At 37.6% G+C, this 17,291-nt stretch overlaps 1 protein-coding gene across 25 annotated transcripts in view; it reads left to right on the plus strand.

Moving 5' to 3' along the window:
• Nucleotides 1–17,291, plus strand: part of THRB (thyroid hormone receptor beta) — a 349,913-nt gene that overhangs the window by 16,001 nt on the left and 316,621 nt on the right. The gene's annotated exons all lie outside the window — the stretch shown is intronic.

The following is a 17,291-nucleotide window of genomic DNA, read 5'->3' on the forward strand; positions in this document are numbered from 1 at the left end:
GGTACAGTGGTGAGCACACTCTCTTGTCCTTCCGGATCTCCAGTAGGTCCACAGAATGATTGGGAAGAAGAGAGCCCTATCAGAACTAAGAATATTTTTACTTTATCAACATGTATACCCCAAATTCTGGAGGCTGGAAATACAACAAGCCAGTATTATACTAGAAACAGCTACAATTACTAGCTTGGAAATTCTGACTCTCTAGTTCAGAATTATGAAAGCAGGCGTTGAACTATAAGATTTAACTTCTGTCACATTCAGAAGTATTTTATGAGTGCAGTCCACCTTGATAAGCAGGTATCCCGGTGTAACAAGTTCCTGAAATGAAATGGTTTGCCAGCATCCTCTTGTCCTGTGCTGGGTTGCCTAATTTAGCAGTTGTCCACATTTCTAGGCTATCCCTCCAAAGGGGCTAAACCCTCAGAAACAGTTGCCTTGCCTCTGCTTCCCCCCCCCCCCCCCCCCCCGCCCCACTGGAGTTTGGTTAAGGAGATCGGAAACAATAAAGATGACAGAGGAGAGGATTATGGAGGCACTGATGTCGCCTTCTTTTGTCACACTGAGTGTGCTGTGTGCTGGAAATGCTTGAGGTGTGTGTGTCTTCAGTGCCAGTGGATGGGTTAGGCCTTGGTTTGGACAGTGTTAGCTGTAAGGTGGTGTGGTGTGTCCCGGAAGTTACTTCTGTTTCTCTCCCTTCCCTCAGACTGACCTGCATCCCCACTTGTCAAGGTGTACTGTCCCCAGACCCGCCCACCCACACCACCACAAACTGCTGAGAAAGGCAGAATCTCAGCCCGCCCCAGACCTGCCCAACCAGAATCTGCATCTTAACAAGATCCCCAGGGGATTCATTCAATTCTCAAGCTCATTGGAGTTTGAGACATGCTTGTGTTCTACTTCCACCTTTCTATTTCTCACTAAGTAAAAATATGCAGAAGCCCAACATATAAAAGAGTTAATAGGGTAATCCTAGTGTGTATTCACTAATCCCATTATACCTGGCTTATTGTTTTTTAAACTTGGTTATCAGGACATTAGTGGACCTTGAATCAACATAATGAGACACAATCAACAAAAGATTTAAGTAAAAAAAGACTGGAAAAGAATGTATAAAGTACATTGGTTTCATTAAAAAAATTCACACACACAGTCAACAAAAGATTTAAGGAAAAAAGACTAGAAAAGAAAGTATTAGAGTAAACTACATGGTTTTGACACATTTGTTTCATTAAAGAAATGCAAACACTCATAGACACACACACACAAAAAAAACACATGACACACCTTCATATGTATATCCTGGGTCATGACTGCAAAGTAGAATTCTGGCTGGGATTACTGTTTAAAAAGAAAAAAAAGGAACCTTGAAAGCCACTGTCATAAAGACTTGATTTTTATATATATATATTGATCAGGGTTTTTTTTAAAGGTGGAACATATGCAGTTGATACAGTTTGACCACTTGACTTTCATTGGAGATCATGAGATTATAATTCTCCAATTCAGATTCCTGAGCAAGAAAAATATTTAAATAGCAGATATGAATGTTAAAATGATCTGAATCGCAAGTTAATGACAATAAGAATTTTAATTTTTTACTCAATTTCAGAAAAGGCTCTATCAGTGCATATCTAAAAATCTTGAAAAAGACACCTTTAAAGAAAAGCTTATCTTAAGGAAAAAAAAAAAGAAGAAGAAGAAGAAGAAAGAAACTGTAGGCTGACCAAAGGACCTGCTTAACGTTAACTTGAAAAGGGTAATAATTTTGAACCCAGAAGAAATTCCCCAAGTTATGGGAGCTACAGGGTGTCCCAAAAATGGCGGTGCAGTTTTAAAATTTCGTATCTTCAGAAGCATAAATGCTACAAACTTAGAAAACTTATTTGGAAGTTTAATCATTTACATTTTTTTCAACCTTCATTTAGGTGTGTGGATTTTGAAAAATACATTTTTCACTTTAGTATTTTGTTTCGGTCTCTCCGGTTGAAGATGGCAACCTCTGAAACAATCAATTAAAATGAAAAACTTTTCAAAATCGGGAAAGCTGAATGAATGTTGAAGAAGTTTAGCTAATGGAACTTTCAAAGGTGTTGTTGTCTAAGTTCGTAGCACTCATCCTTTGGAAGATACTAAGCAGCCTGTAGAAGGGAAGAAAACCATGTCACTCTTCAAGCGCTGGTCTGTGTGAAGCCCAGGCGCAGAGACCTTGGAGAGTCAGGTTTCACCACGTGTGGGAAAGAACTAGTCCGCGAGGCTGAAACCGAGGCCTTTTGTGAAGGAGGATGCTAATGCCAGGATGGGACGGTTACAGGGAAGTGTTTTCAATCTCACAGGCAGGATTTGTGCCAGACAAGGAGCTGTCTTTGAAAAGTGCCTTTGCCCTGCAAGAGTGGCAGCTGAGCCAACCTAAGGGCTCTTTCTGAACTTCCTTACTGTTCTTTCAGGTTCCTTCTGAACTACCCCCGATTTGTGGGGCCTCTGATTCTGATGAAATTACTGTTTACTGGCGTGTATACTTAGATGCCAGTGAGTTGTTTAAAGCAATGTTTTATGAACCATGATTTCAAATCTGTTTTTAAGGAACAGTAAACATGGTTATTTTCTTCTGTTCTAAGTATGTCAACTGTTACACCTAGAATTTTAGCTTTATTAATTTAAAAAAATAATGGTGTCCATTTAAGAATGCTGTGTTTTGGGAGAATTGTAAAATAATTTTATATGCTCTAAAAGGTGAGAAAACTAGTATTCCCTCTCAGGTGTAAGTGTTAAATATGTGGTTTTGCTCATTTTGTTTTAACTGTCCTGTTTCTTTGTTTCAAAATTAATCTTTTTGCTAGTGTACAGCCCATTGAGAATATGTATACATATATGTTCAAATTGCCTGATTTGAGTATATGTGAAAATATAATTTGAACATATAGAGTACATATTACATATAGTTCGAAATCAATATGAGAAAAAATATTGGAGACATTAAAATAGTAGCACTTTATATAACAATTTCTTACATTTATTTCTAAATGTAATAAATTACAATTCCTCAATATTGTGGTTTGAATTTTTATAAATTGTTTTTATTTTATCAAATAAAATATTAATTTGAATATCAACTCGTAGTTATTCTTATTTGCCATAATGTACTTTTAACAATTGTTTTTGCTGGTTTGAAAAAAAATCCTAACTTCATATTTCAGGCTTTTTCTTCCTGTTGCATGATGGTTACAGTTGTATAAAGAAGCACTGTTGTCCTCAAGACTAATAAGAACATGACAAATTTTGAGGTTCGTGCCAACTAGAACATTTTGTTTTTAGAACATTAGCTATAGAAAATTGGATGTTAGTGTAGTAGTTATTCTTTGTGACTTATCATAGATGTTATTCTTTCAATTAAAAAAGTCCAGTTCAATGTATTAAGTCATTCGTCTATCTACAGCATATTGGACAGATTTCATATATACACTTAAAAAATTAGTAAGAAAAGTAAATGTTTCAAAATGCAACAATCTGATTCATATCTGCACAGTTGACTCAACTGTGCCCATCCTTAAATGTTTGAGGCTTGAACATTTCCCTGTACCTCCAGTTCCATAGTTACCTATACATAGCATGCGTGGTTTGCAACAGTCTTCTGATGCATCAAAAAATTGGAGATTTTTTTTTAAATGAAGTATCAAAGACAGAATCCCTGATGGAGGTATTGGATATTTGGATTATTGTAGCTCCTCTCTGCCCCCACCCAACACACACATAAGAAACCTGAACTATTTGTAGCTATGAATCCTACAAATTCTGGTCGATCCATTGCACAATTTAGGATGGTAAATAGTTTTGTGCAAATTCAAGTAGGTTTTGGTAGCTGATGTCTTTGAGAAGCATTGTAAGGCAGATTCTCTGGGCTTAGTAGCAAAGAGTGTTGTGTTTGATTAGTAAGGACAATCAGTTATTACTAACAATTAGTAATGGAATAACAGAGAGATGGCCTGAGTGTCATATACTTCCTTATCCTGTGTCCATACCCAAGGAGGATTGAATCTTCAAAATAATTGTCCCTTTATGTTGCCTTTGACTTTAGTTTTGTGCTTTTGAAGAGGTACTGTACATATTCTGAAGACTTGTTCATTTTCTATTCAATAGTAAATCAGAAAATTCATTTGTAAATCAGGGAGACTATGTAAGAGTATTTCCTGATTGGCAAGATTAGTGTAATATCACATAAAACGAAGTCCACAGTGAACTTTTTCATTGTCTCTGGTTGTCTGAGTTCTGAGACTCTATATCTAAATATATTATTAATAGTACTTTAAAAATTGAAATGTCAAAACAGGTGGAACTCTTTCAAGAAAATGCTAGGTTCTCAAAATAAAATTGATGACAATATGTATTTTTGATTATATTCCAAAATGGCAAAATTGTATTCATTTGTGTCATTTATCATGTGGACCTCATGGTCTACTTTATTTCCCAATTGCAATACTCATCCTTCCAGGAAGCTTTGGCCAGCCCCTTGACATTGACAACAGGAAGAAAACAGATTGTATATGAGAAGATAAGGCAGATGGGGGAGTCATAGGCAAGCTCCTCATGGGTCTCTCAAGCTGGCAAGATAGAAGAATTTGGCAAAGAAGGCACAAAAGTGCAGAATTGCAGTGTGAAGTTCAGTAAAGCCTGTGTTACTTATTTCACCAAGTAAAACTGAATTTTCTGTCAATAAATTTGACTGGATTCCCTTGAAATCTGCCTGTAAGAAGACCTGAAGTAGTATGCCCTTCCACTATTTCTCAACTGTCTGCCAAACCTGGAAGTTCATAATTGCTTATATTACATTAAGTGACTATAAGGTCCTCAGGAATTAAGGGTGTGAAGAAAGAAGTCTTTTGTACAGTTGGTTTTGGCAGTCTTTCCGTGGAGAGATGAATCACTCTTCAGCAAGTCCAGGACTTGACTTTGTGAAGACTGGCAGAGCAGGAGACAATTGGCTTTGTGTCCCAGCCTCTTGCACAGTTGACCTTTCTCGGTCGGGGCTGTTTATCTTCAGGACAAAATGAACTGTGGCCAGATATGTTTACATACTTTAGGGGATTCTTCTACTAGGGGTACCAAGTGCTAGATCCCTGTAGCTGTTTCAAGATGTTATCATTCTGGTAGCTGGCATAAGTATTGTTTTGATCATCAATAACTTAGTATTCTCTGAAATAAAGGGTGGGTTAAGAGGGTCAGGGTCTCAGAAATCTGAGTATCTTCTTTATTTGTCCTGCCACTTACAGCCACACTAATATTAACGTAACATAGCAGGTGAAACATGAGCCGTGGTAGACAGACCTGATATAAATATGGGTGATATCACTAACTAGCTGACTAGGGCATTTGGAAAAGTTGTTTAAACTTCTTTGACTTTCAATTTCCAATTCTTTAAAAATGTTTTAAAAAAATGCCTATGGTGAAGAGTGGGAATACCCAGAAAAGAAGTTAGTAGTGTAAAATTAAAAGGAACTGGTCTAAGCAGGGCTATGTCTTTCGTATGAAACTTTTGAAGGTATGACTGGCTTCCAGGTCGTTTTTTCCTGGTTGGGAGAGAAGGAGAAGTAGGAAAAAAGTAGGAAGAATGGGAAACTGAAGAAGAAAAGCCATAGCTTCTCTGCTCATGAGAATTTTTTTATGTTTATAGTTTATGTTTTAGGGCAAAGCAAGTCTCTCATCGCATCCTCCATGATAAGATGGAGACTTGCACACTGATAATAGTCTGGAAATTTCACAAGTTGAACAGCCATATGCACGGGATGTTCATTGATTCACATCAGGCTGGATGAGGAGGCTCTGCCAAGGAGCTCTGGCCTCCTGCCCAGCTCTGTGCGGATGCTCTGGGCGCCACTATGAAGACATGAATGACATATTTATCAAACGTTCGGAGGTCTCCAAGCTGGAGGGGAGAGCCACAATGCCCAACAACTGTGTGGATGTAGTGAGCTCTTGAGGGGCTGGAACAGTGGGTTCCAAGCAAAAAAGCCTAAAAGAGGATTTAAAACCATAACATTACATCAGATACATGTTGGAGGCCCAAATTTTAGGAGACCACCAATCATCAATTTAGTATGAGCTGAGAAGTGATGTGGTACCTCGACCCTTACCGTGGCCACAAGTTCCATTAAAACACTGGTTCTTAAACGTGAGCTATATCAGAATCACCTGGGGGGCTTGTTGCCGTACAGTTGGCTGGGCCCCATCCCTCGAGTTTCTGACTCCGTAGGTCTGAATTGGAGCTGGAGAATTGACATCTGAGCAAGTTCCCAGATGATGCTGATGCCCCTGCTCTGGGCATCCTACATGGAAACTACTGCATTAGAAGAACAACTTTTGCTCAAAGGTAGAGAGATCCCTGTAATCTCCTGAAGTATTGAAGCAGATCGGGGTCCCAGTCTTTCAGTTAAGACAAAAGCCAGAGGGATGGGAAGAATTCTGGCAACCAGGCAATATTAAGGACCATTAAGGAAAGAGGGGCATATGGAGAAGAGAAACACTTCAGAGAGGTAGTAGCTGCCTTCAAACACTTGAGAAATCAACATGTTAAAGAGTCTTGGTTAAGAGTGTATATATTGGAACCTGGATTTGGTTTATAATTCTGCCACCCTTTTATGTATTGAACAAATACTTCTGTGGTGCTTACTAAATACCAGGCACTGTTCTAAATGCTTTACACTTATAAACTCATTTAATCCTCATAACAAACGACCTTGTAAGTAAGTTCAGAGAGGTTGAACAACTTTCCTAAGGTCACAGAGCTAGTAAGTGGTGGAACTGGGATTGGAATCTTTGTCCTTCAATAGTACATGACACTGCCTCTGCACTGCTGGCACCTCTCTACTTATTGGTTGTGGGTCCTTAATTGCATTCCCAACTGCTTCCCTGTGACTCAGTTCCTTCACCTTTGAAATAGAGGCAGTCGTTTTCTCATAGCATTGTACTGAAGAGTCAAAAGACAGAGCATTTGTAAAGCGCCTAGCTTGTGTCTGGTGTGTAGACTTCTGGGATGCTCAAAACTCGGAGCAGTGGGTAAAGTTAGTGTGGGTCACACTGTGACTCGAGTCTAAAACCTCCCTGTCAGTTCTGGGGTCCAGGAACAGTGCCAGGGTTTCAGCTTTGGGCGTGTTTCTTGGAATCTAAATGGCCTCTAGAAGGACATGGACAGAGTCCACCACTCCTGCCAGGGGGAGTCTGGACTTGCTGACATTCTGACTTTAAAATTTTACAACTGTGTACAACATTGACGTCATTCATTACCGTGTCCATCTTCATCAGATTGCTTCCCCCTTGCTCACTTGAAGTTTTATGCAGATTCTAAAAGATTGTGCCTGCCACAGATAAGGCAGTTTATAAAAATAAGTTACCCAGACTGTTCTCTAGTCTTCGCTCGTACCTAACTCTTCCCGCACAGACACCTGTTCATAGTTCGCCGCTCTTCAGCATTTTCCTCTAAATAAGGTAACAAAATGTATTCTGACATCCAATAGCTATTTCTCAGCTGGTTTCCTTACACCTCAGTTTTCCTTCGTAATGATGTATTGTGATATTTGCGTGTATATGAAACCTTCATATTTTAAAACAATAGTGATTATTCTCAGCACTATTTCATTACACCCCTAAGAAGTAGGTTGAATACTTTCCCTGATTTACATTTAGAAATATGATAATAAGCAGACATATGAGGGGAAAAGCTTGTCTAGGATACCCTGGTTTGTGGTGAATTTGCACAGCCAGGGAGAGGACTAAAGTGATGCCGAAGGCCCCTGACTGTGGAGTTTATTTGAAGTGCTTTCCCAGCTCCTGTGTGGCTCCTGTATGTACAAGCAGCTCCTTTACCTGTCTGCCTTGAGAATTAATAACTCATGAATCTATTGAGCTTATGATATGCTAGTAACTGTGCCAAGAGCCCATAAATCCAAAATTCATAGAGCTGGTTCTGGAGGGGGATAGATGTCTAACTAGGCAAATACAGAGGCAGGGGGATACCTGCTAAGAGAGAGAGAATCCCTGGGTTCTTTGAGATGGTTCAGTTGGGTGTGTGATGGGGAGATGATGGAGAACTTTGCAGAGAAATTGATGCTTGATCTGCTTTCAAGAATAGAAGTAACCTAGCAAATTCAGGTGTGTGTGTGTGTGTGTGTGTGTGTGTGTGTGTGTGTGTGTGCGCGCAAATTAGATAAATGTGGCATGCTAGATATATATCTCTCAGATCTCCTCCCCTACTGGGTTTCCAGAACCCTAGCATTCAGGCCTTTTACTCTATAAGGCAATAGTTTGAAAAAGTCTTTTCTGGGAAACCTGGGCTCCCCAAGAAGAAAGACTTAATAATATTGAATAAGGGGTACCCTGAATTATACCCAACCACATCAATCTACAAAGAAGTAAAATTGAGAAAATCTCCCAGAAAGGAGGAGAAAAAGATGGCGATGATAAATAAGAGAAGAAAAAAAACACACACACAAAAAAACAGGATAAGTAAAGGATCAGTTTTGTCAGCCCACATTTTAGTAACAGAAATATCAGAAAGAGAGAACAGAGAAAATGTACAGAAGGAACCCATTAAACTAACTCAGAAGATTGCACATGTGTGGTGGGCAGGGAGAGAAATGAGCTGATGCTCATCCTCCATAGTGGGGGGTAAATAGATAATGCCCCAAACTGAAATGCTACGTAATACAGTAATGTTACTATAAACATGGAGGTAAAGGCTTCTTTCCCATAAATAAATGAAAGCGCTTAGAGTGGTTCTCTCTAGGGAGGAAGAGATGGGAAGGGGAAAGGGGAGAGTAGTTTTTCATAACACATCTTATAAAACTATTTGATACTTTAAACCATGTGTAAGGATAAATTTGACAAAAACAAAAACCAAAAAGAATTTTTTTTTTTAAGTCTGGAGAAAGAGCAGTCTAGATATAGAGGAGGGAAAAAAAATGAACTTGAAGATAGTGCTGATGAAATCACCTAGCATACAGCGAGGACATGAAAGTTCAAACTAAAGGAAAACTCTTAAGTCCTAGGCAAGATAAATAAAAACAAATTCACACTGACTCATCCTGTTGAGAATGCAGCCAATCAAATATAAAGGGGGCAGGGATAACATTACTTGCAAAGAAATCACAAACAGCAAGCTAACTTCTCAGCAACAGTAGATGCTAGATATTAGCAGAACATGATTTTCAAAATGCTGAGCAAAGTTGTTCACCCAAAATTCTGTACTGGTTAAAGTATAATTAAAAACTGAGCATAAATTAAAAATCTATTCGTATAAATAAAGCTGGACTAATTAACCTTGAGGAAGGAAGTCCTAAAAGATATACTGGAATGAGAAGATAATTGAACCAAGAAAAAAAGGTGGAGGTTGCAGGAAAAATTAGTGAGCAAAGAAATCAGTATAATAGGAAATTAAATAAGTACTATTGGTAAAATCAACAATAGTAATAGTAACTATTTTTGATGAGTGCTAAAAATAATACACAACTTAACTACTATACCGTAATAGCATGGGGTGAGGAGGAGATGGAAGTAATATCCTCCAGTCTTTGTATTATTCTAGAAAAGGATAGAGATAATGATATTCTTTAGATTTGGGTTGATATACAAATTGAGGGATAACTGCCCTAGAAATAGAATGATTTCCAAACAATGGAAGGAAATAAAGAATATTCAATCAATTCAATAGATAGCCGGAAAAAAGGGGAAAGAATACCAAGAAAAACGTGTGGGCAATGGAAAACAACAGCAAAATAAGACAATTGAAATAAGTCTACATATATATTTAACCCCAATAAAAGTAAATGAACTAAACTTTCCAATTTAAAGACAAAGGTTGCCAGATTGCATAAAAACATGAGCTCCAGCTACATACTATTTACAAACATCATACATAAAACATAGTGACTCAAAATATTTGAATGTAATGGAATGGAAGTAGATACATCAGGTAAATATGAATTAACTAAAGGAACACTATTCATGTTAGGTTAAATAAGATGTAAGGTGAGACTTAAAAAAAAAAACTTATCCCATTGATATTTGGGTCAAAATTTAATGACCTAAATTTATCTTTATCTGGGCATTTGTGTTGAGATGTACCATATTTACCAAGTTAATGCAACCATTTCTTAAGTGTGTTCTTAGGCACTTTTAAAGTGTCGATAACTCTTTCGAGAAGGATAGCATTTAACAGGATACTGCATCAGTGTCCTAAGTGATGGTAATGTGACCTAAATGAGTGGTTTTGTACCCATGGGAATTCATTAATACTTAGAGAATAGTTGGCAAAGCTTACTGACAGCTTCCCAGTCTGTCTTTCTAATTCCCGGGAATTTTGTCCACCATGAGACTCCAGGCCCACATCAAGTATACTTTCGAAGCAATTTCAAATCACAGTGAAAATTGCCCTAGCAGTGTATTTCTAAACTTGCTTCATGTAGCAGTAACATAATTCCCTATGCCCTTTAAAATGTCGTATCACATGGTCCTTAAAGATTATTATCAAATTTAGAAATGAGATAGTGTGAAGAGATACCGTCCCTACTCTCCTTCAAACATGTTTTCTACTAACAAAGTTAGTAGAAATCTTAATCCATTTAACATTCTGTTAAGGTTTCGGATACTTCTTTCTCCCTTCTTAACTGGCCCTTGCTACAGAAAACAGCCTGTGTTCTTACTAATCAGGCCAAACCAATCTCTTTGTCAATAGTAGGACCCAAGTAGATACTGTGGGCTGAGTGTCCCCCTCTGTCCAGGAGGGAAGCCAAGTTGTGTAACCCTACAGCAGTGACAGGAGCGGGGTTACATGGTGTGGGCGGAAAGTTGGTCTTGCTCATGCATAGAAGCAGATCTGCTTTGGGTACTAGCTTCACTCTGCTGGGTGCCTTGCCCAGAAGGAGGTGGGGCTGGTAGCCTGAGAAACTGGGTATTTTTCCCAGGCTTCTGGGTCACTGCTGCAGCCTTTCAATGCCCTTTAAAAAGCACCTCGAGGAAACTTCTCATTGGCAGCTGAAGAACCCACTAGTTCCAGGGGAAGAATCTGGGCAGCAAAGAAGAATTTTCTCCCCTCTTTATTTTGTAGGGCTCGTGGAAAGTGGGATTTAGCACATTACTTGAAGACACAGGGCCACAAGGTAGCAGTTTAAAACATGTTCCATTTAGATTTGAGGTTTCCTTGCTCATTTCGGTAAAACAATTTTAGTCACATAGATATTTTCCTGATATTTAATAGATTTGACCAAGGTACAATCTTAGTGATACTTCACTCCCAAAATGCTGAGTGACAGTTGTGTTTAATTCAGTCAGAGAATTTTCTAAAGAAAACCATCTACGTACTTCTAACAAGAGTCTGTTCTGTTTAACTTGAGATGTTTATTCCACAATCAGGGCTATCAATTGTGTGACTTTTTTGGATGGATTTGTTTCAGTCAAATAAAATGTTAACCCATTTTAAAGGTACAGTATGTACCAAATTGTTCAATTTGTTTGTGAGCCCATGTTTGTGTTGAGTCCCTTACCCATTTCAAATGACTTTTTTCCTTTTATTTTTTAATTGTCAAATGAATGACACCATTATTATTCTTTAAAAATCAACAGTACAGGAAATGTTGCAAATAAAAAGATGCCATCCCAGTGTCACTCTGTGGCACTACTTACCATTCGTGAGCTAGCTTGGAAAACAAAAGTGTTTTTCTGCAACATGTGACCATACATCTGGAATTTTAGAATGTCAGACTATAAAGAGACACAGAGATCATTTATTCACATCTTCTCTATTGCAAGGAGCAATATTTTGTTCAAAAGAGGGAGGGAACTTGTCTGAGGTAATCATTGCAGTATCTGTGTCGTGGTCTTTGAACTCAAGTCCTGACTTGCAGGACCTTTTCCAGGGTATCACACGGCTGGCAAGTTTTTAATTGTTAACTACGGTATTCATTTTTAATACCTTTTGTTATTCTGATGACAAAAGTCATAAATGTTCATTGCAGAAACTCACCCATCATCTCTCCACTTACCGTTGCAATGTTGATGTATTTCCTTCCAGGCATTCTTCTGTGCCATTGTTGTACAAAAATGGGATCAGACCTCACATAATTTTATGCACTGCCTTTTATGTTTAATGTAGGATGAACATTATTTTATGGCATTGAGCATTATTCCTTAAAATTATTTTTAATAGTTGTATGGCAGTCTGTGCTATAAATGCACCTATAGATTCTAATAAATCCCATTAATGGCCATTTGAGAAAGCACCAGTTTTTAAACACAAATATGTTGTCTTAACCATAGCTGAATATAAATCTTTGCATATTTTGCAGGCTGTATGAAAACCCATGCACACAGAAAGCCTACTTGTTCTATAATTTAGGGAATTCTTCGAAGGCCAGTGAATCTTTAAAACCTAAAGTTATTTCATGTCACTAGATTAGATATCCTATAGTTAAAGTAAATAAAATCAGATCACTTGAGAGAACAAATCTATTTAGCTCTGACTTGGTCAAAGATGACTTAATCATTGTTAATTAGCCACATCTCTATTTTATTAACCAACTGAGGAAGTATTAGAATAACCTGCCCAATTACTTGATAGATAAAGCCTCCGTCTTCACAGTGTATTTTATAATGCAAGTAAAGCAAATAATAGTAATAGTGGTAATAGTAGCAGCTACTATTTATTGAGAGTATAGTGTGCCAGCTATGTGTCTAGCTCTTGACAAACATTATGCTTAATCTCCACACCAATCCAGTGAGATAGGTATAGTTTTAGCCCTACTTTCTAGAAAAAGAAAGTATAGCTCAGAGAGGTTAAGTAACTTGCCTAAGGTGGCACAGTAAATGAATGGCAGAGTGCAGACTTGAACCCAGGCCTGCCCTCAATCCAAAATCCAAGACTGGGGCCCACGTCTCCAAAGTGATTCTGATGAATTGATTTTTTTTTCTTACTGATTTAAATTGTTTTATTAGCAGGGTTCTTAACCTTTTGGGGATTGTGGAACTATTTGAGGATCTGCACTGTTGCCTAGAAAAAATGGTATATTTGAAAATATATGTGCACAATATAAAATCCGATTTCAATAATAGAGTCTCTAGTCCAAAAACCCTAGACTTGAGCAGTATCCTTTTCGGTCTTTACAATTTCTCAATCTTCTGGACTCTTTTGTTAAAATACAAGTAGTCCTATAAGAGGAACAAATGGAGTGTTTATCAACTAAAATTGTGCCATTTATGTGGGGGAGCAAACTGTTAGTCTTTAAGTACTATGTTAATATTAGTACATGTTAAAAAAAAAAAGAAATGTGGTGCAAAAAAAAAAAAATCCTGGATGTTACAAACCTAACACAGTGGTTTAAAATTTACCGTGTTTCCCTGAAAATAAGACCTAGCCCGACAATCAGCTCTAATGCGTCTTTTGGAGCAAAAATTAATACAAGACCTGGTCTTATTTTACCATAAGACCGGGTTAATATAATAATATAATTATAATATAATATAATATAATATAATATAATATAATATAATATAATATAATATAATATAATATAATATATAATATAATATAATATCTGGTCTTATAATAATGTAAGACCGAGTCTTATATTAATTTTTGCTCCAAAAGACGCATTAGAGCTGATTGTCCGGCTGGGTCTTATTTTCAGGGAAACACGGTATCTTTCATCATTAATGCATATAATTGAGAATAAATTTTTTCAGTGCAATTTTTTTGATCATCTCTGAATTCTATGATGTACCTGCTGATGTTAGTTTTATAATTTAAACTAGTGGATTAATTTTCCCAATGTGATATGAAACAAGAAAAGAAATAATAACTCTGCTTAATTTTATATAGATAGATCACATTGATAAGCCTGTTATTTTCACTTTTCTATATTGCTGTTCCAATGACAGAGTTCACCAGATAATACACTCTAAAATTCCATTAAGAAAATGTGCTAAATGAATTTTGCTCAAAGTACATAGAATAATATTCTTTTTCGGGGAACTGGCAGCAAAGTAATGTGGACAATGGATAAGATGTGAGGCACTGTCCGATCTAACTGGTTTAAATGATTTCTTAGAATTGAATGGCTACAATTTAACCCTTTTATTCTATTTACTGAAATGTATTTTGAAAGTAAAAATGTGGGATTGTGCCCCCCCAAATACAAATAAATACATTCTCAATATTTACATGATACATACTTATATAAAAACTAGGGATATTTATTTTTTTTCCTTTTAGAATACTTATAATATGTAATATATTTGAGGATTAAAGGCCATACTGCATGGACATCTGAGGCTCTATGTAAACATCATATTTCCTGTTACTTTACTATTAGTTTGGAGTTTGTTCTTTCTGTTTGAACAATATCAGTCTAATTCTCCCAGGGCTTAAATCACTCCTCAGTAGTAAGTTGGGTGTTCATAGAGGAACATTCATTCTTTCAGCTATTGATACAACTGCACTGTGGGGGGAGGGGAAGATGCTTGACTAGGTCAATTTTACCATTTGTGAAAGATTTGATGGAAGAAATTGAAACTAATAGCTGAATTATTATCGGTGGATGCATTAACTAGTACCCTACTGAGTGGCTTGAAAAGGTTGAAAATGTTTTAACTCACTGAGAGGCAATGAGATTGCAATTGGGGAGAAGAAAGCTCCTTTTTTTTTTTTCTTTTTAATACACAAAGGAAATTGAATATAGACTCCAGACCATAATTTCAGTCTTCTGTAAAAGTAATAGGGTCTTGAGCCTGCTAGGCTTTGCTCGAGGAGAGCTTGAAAGAAGTCAACCATATTCAGCTGCTTCATCTTTTAGGAACGAAAAATGATGCTGAAATAATTTATCTGGCAGGTATTATCAGCCCACAATGACTGTCATTTAGCTTCAAAGTGTTTTCCTTTTCTTTTACCTTGCTGTGTTTTTTGGAACCTTGGTATTCAGATGTGGGCTCCTGGCCAGTCCCACACACAGCCCCTGGGAGCTTGTTACAAATGCAGAGTCATAAACCTCACCCCAGACCTGCTGGGCCAGACTCTGCATTTAACAAGATGCCCAGTGGATTCATCAATGTCTGAAAGGGTATGCTTTAAAACACTGAAACAGTGACTGAATAAATGTCACCGTGTTGACCCCGAAAAATTCATGTCGCTTCCAAATATGCTTAACCTTTTTCTAAAAGCAGATATCCTTGCTGGGAAATCGGATCTGCTATTTTAGAGAAGTATAGGACTAGAAAGTGTTTGCAGCTCTTTTCTATTGAGATTTCCTCCCTGCCCTCACTTGCTTTCTTCCAAATAGTGTGTAGTCCAGTAAAGTCTAACTAGTAAGACAGTTAAGTGAGATTTGCCTATTTGTGACACCAAAAACCCAAACCCCACACTTTGCACTAGTTCCCTCAAAACTGTTTCTGGAATGACAAACAAATCAGAAATCAGAGGGATTCACAATTCACTGTCTGTACCCCTTTACTGTCTACCTAGGATGGATGCTAACTAACACCCAAATGAATGCAGCCTCTGAGAGAGAATTAGTAATCAATCTGGACAGAAGACAAACGGGTTACTGAATGGGAGGAAGACAGTGAAACACATTTATCACTACCATGTACAAAACTCGATTTCATAGTCCCATAAAACGGAGAGGAGTCTGGCTTCCTTTTAAGGCCGTTTCTATCTGGTAACCACCCAAACAGATTGAATGAATCCATTCCTGTAAATTTCATAAACACATTCAACTTATTTTTAAATGCCTTGCTCTGAGAATCTAAAAAGACTGTATGCTTTCTTTTTACTGACTTACGTGAGAAGATAATAGTTTGCAGAGAAATTCAGTGAAGCGGCTGATAAAATGCTTTAAAAATACCTTTCAGAGAGTAGAACAATCATAGTGGTGTCAAAACAGTATCCCCACATTCTCCATCCCACTTATACCAGCACTGGGCCCGGCACATCCAGCTCTCCTCCTCAGCCAGACAAATGGAGTAGTAAATGCCAATCCTCTATTTCATTGAATTTTGTAATACAGTTGTCTGCTTATTAAAAACATATACCCTTGCAAGGAATCCAGAGTTCTCTTAGGCAGTTTAGACTTTCTGAAATAGAGGACAATAGGAAAGGGAGGTAGCAAAGGAATATGGAAGTAAAAAATTAACTTCAGGGGTCAAAATTCTTATCTGAACAGGTTGACTAGTTTGATTGTTTTAAGTATTGTATCGATACCAGTGTTTTCAATTGAACCGTGAGTGGAAGTTATGCTGCATCCTCGACTCTCAGCAACACTGAGAAACAAAATCACCTTTTCGTTGACACTTCTCACTGTTGCCGACGGAAGAACACGTAGGATACTTGAAGCCCCCAAATTGGGGGAGATCTCTCAGGATCTTAAGAGCAACTACTTGATAAAGAAGGGAAGGTAGGAAGAGAAAGGTTTTGCTGGGAAGGTTAAAGAGAGAATTCAAAATCAAAGCGAACATCCCCTTTGCAATACCTTCCATCACTACGTAGGAACTGAATAATGGAGGTGACCAGTCCAAGTTTTCAGAACCGGTGAAGACCTAACCCGTGATGTTAGAGACCCAAGTCTAAACTTCCTAGTCTCTGCTGTTCGAAGAAAATGTTAAGTCCTTGTTCCCGTAGTGGCTAGCACATGGCCAAGTAGCCTTCAGCAAGGCTTACTGAAGGAATGCATTCAAGAAGCAGCAGTCGCTCTGTGGACTTCATCCTTGCTCTTTTCATACTTTGAGTGGAATTTCTTACCCACACATGAGACTTAGTGTGTAGAACTTTGGCCTGGGGCCATTTTAGAAAATGCCAGTCACTACTTTACTTTTTGTATGGGGCTGTTGAAACATTAAATATAAAGTTTTGGTCTGGAAAGCTCTGATTCTCGTTACCTTTATGATCTTGGAAAAGATGTTTATTCTCTCTGGGTCTTAATTTCCTTACTCTAAAATGATCACTTAAATCTTATCCCACTCTAAACATCTGTAAGTATGGCCCCAGGATTTCAAGCGTGCCTCTAAATAATGATGGAGATAAGAGACTAAAAATTGTAAGAAGAGAGAATGATCATAAATTCTTTATGAGGAAGTTTCATCTGAAACTCATCTTCTGTGCTTGAAAGCAACTTATAGTTGGAAGGAAACTATAGATACTCTTTGCTTAAGCCATACCTACTCTTGTAAATGCCAAGCGTATGTCTAGTTTTAAAGTGTAGTAAAAACTATATGCTGTTACTTTTTAATAGCAGCTTTATTGCGATACAATTCACTTACCA

The sequence above is a fragment of the Rhinolophus sinicus genome, chromosome 5, assembly GCF_057876585.1.
Source record: "Rhinolophus sinicus isolate RSI-liver-muscle chromosome 5, RSI-T2T, whole genome shotgun sequence".
NCBI classification, from domain to species: Eukaryota; Metazoa; Chordata; class Mammalia; order Chiroptera; family Rhinolophidae; genus Rhinolophus; species Rhinolophus sinicus.